The sequence below is a fragment of the Panthera leo genome, chromosome D3 (assembly GCF_018350215.1).
Source record: "Panthera leo isolate Ple1 chromosome D3, P.leo_Ple1_pat1.1, whole genome shotgun sequence".
Taxonomy (NCBI): Eukaryota; Metazoa; Chordata; class Mammalia; order Carnivora; family Felidae; genus Panthera; species Panthera leo.
The window spans coordinates 84,574,459-84,576,931 of NC_056690.1; the positions used below are offsets into that span (position 1 = coordinate 84,574,459).

General features: G+C 40.3%; 1 pseudogene; it reads left to right on the top strand.

Annotated features, from left to right (window-relative positions):
* Positions 1–1,623: 1,623 nt before the first annotated feature.
* LOC122203166 lies at positions 1,624–2,239 on the top strand (annotated as a pseudogene).
* The last annotated feature ends 234 nt before the right edge of the window (positions 2,240–2,473 follow it).

Here is a 2,473-nt window from a genome sequence, read left to right on the forward strand (position 1 = left end):
ATCTTTCTTGTTACCTCAGCTCAGTGTCACCCAGTCTACCAAAATTGAGGATGAAGAAAGCTTCTCAGTCACTTTATCCCATTTAATTTTCATTGGAGATTATCAAAACTCCTTAAAAGTTCATGATTTTGTTCCTTTAAATAAGTGGACTTCCCTTTATAAATGCTAAATCATGAGCAAAAATCCCTTGGCTTTCAGGTTGTGGGATTATAGAAGATTATGTACTTAAAAGCCTCCCTGAAACTTTCTTTCCTCCTCCACTTTTCCTACCACAGAAAACATAAGCGACATACTTTCATATTACAATGGAGCTCATAAAAATAAGAGGAATTCCAAGGACCAAAACAATAAAGAGGGAATGAAACCTAAAGTATTAAAACTTTTCTCATGTATGAAAATAATGTGTAATCTTGGGAATGTCGGAGCTGTATGGCCAATGCACATCTAGAGATAGGGTATGAGGCTTAAGGGGAAACACTAGACTGATTTGGAAATGAAACCCATTAAAGCCAAATTCTTGAAGAATATATCATTGAAATGGCAAACTAGGGGTGCCTGGGTGGCTCAGTCGGTTGAGCATCCGACTTCGGCTCAGGTCATGATCTCACAACCCGTGGGTTCAAGCCCCGTGTTGGGCTCTGTGCTGACAGCTCAGAGCCTGGAGCCTGTTTTGGATTCTGTGTCTCCCTCTTTCTCTGCCCCCTCCCCTGCTCATGCTCTGTCTCTCTCTGTCTCAAAACTAAATAATAAAAAAAAAAAAAAACATTAAATTTTTTTTTGAAAAAAGAAAGAAATGGCAAGCTAAAATAAAATGGATAACCAATATGTGGTTGTTATGAGCTGATTTATATCTCCCTCCAAATTAAGATGGTGAGGTCTTAATATCTCATTTGAGCCACAGTTTGTGGTACTTCATCATGGTCACCCTGGCAAACTAATACATCTTTGGGTAGGGAAAACCTTGTGGTCTTGGAATCCCTTGCCTTAAATATTAGCATAAAGTATAGGTACAATATTGTGATGCTACTTCGGTGAGAGGGTTATAACCAACTCACTAGATTTGGTGCTGTTCCACAGATAAAGCCTTAACAAAGATGAACTCACAACTTCAAATTACAAACCCTAGGGGCACGCAGTTGGCTCAGCTGGTTAAGCATCCAACTCTTGATTTTGGCTCAGGTCGTGATCTCAGGGTTCCTGAGATGGAGCCTCCCGTGAGGCTCTGCACTGCCAGGAGACTCTCTTGAAATTCTCCCTCTCTCCCTCTCTCTCTCTGCCCTTCCCCCGCTGGTGCACCTGTGTGTGGTCCATCTCTCTCTCTCTCTCTCTCTCTCTCTCTCTCTCTCTCTCAAAATAAATAAATAAACTTACAAAAACTATAAACCCTGGAAGGAAATAATCTACCACAAGCAAGAGACACATGATACCACATCCTGAAAAAAGTAAATCGTCAAGGAATTATTGTCTTTAATAATTTAAAAATAAATTATGTGTAAAGCTGCAGAATACATTAATATGAGAAAAAGTAGAGTTACCTTAAAGTGTATACATTGGAATTTGTCCTAATGCAATTAAAGATTAAAAGATGACAGTATGACTCCTTTGGCCACATCTACTGTGAGAATGAAGACCATTCTCAGCAATCAGACTGTCCACATTCCAGAAAATGTCAATGTCACCCTGAAGGGATGCAGTGTTAATGGGAAGGATCCCAGAAGAACCCTGTGAAGGGACTTCAATCACATCAATGTAGAACTCAGTCCCATTGGAAAGCAAAAGAAAAGGCTCCAAGTTGATAAACGGTGGGGAAATCAGAAAGAACTGGCTACTGTTTGCTCTATCGGTAGTCATGTCTAGAACAGGGTCAAGGGCATTACTCTGGGCTTCCGTTACAAGATGAGGTCCGTGTATGCTCACTTCCCCATCAATGTTGTTATTCAGGAGAATGCTTCTCTTGCTGGAATCCAAAATTCCTTGGGTGAAAAGACACCCACAGGGTTTGGATAAAGCCAGGTGTTGCTTGTTCACTATCTCAAGTCCAGAAAGATGAATTAATTCTTGAAGGATTGCTTCAGTTGCACCTGTATCATATTGAACTTGGTATCAGCAAGACACAACAGTTAAAAACAAGGATATCAGAAAATTTGTAGATGGTATCTATGCTTCTGAAAAAGGAACAGGTCAACAGATAAATAAGATCTATGTTGTCCAGCTACAGAAACAGCAAGATGCTGGATGATTTTTCAGACTTATTTGTGATATTTAAAATTTTTATTAAATTTTTTTTATTGTTTGTTTATTTTTGAGAGAGAGAGAGAGAGAGAGAGAGAGAGAGAGAAACAGAGTGTGAGCAGTGCAGAGGCAGAAAGGGAGGGAGACACAGAACTGGAGGCTGGTTCCAGGCTCTGAGCTGTCAGGATAGAGCCTGACACGGGGCTCCAACTCATGAACTGTGAGATCATGACTGGAGCCA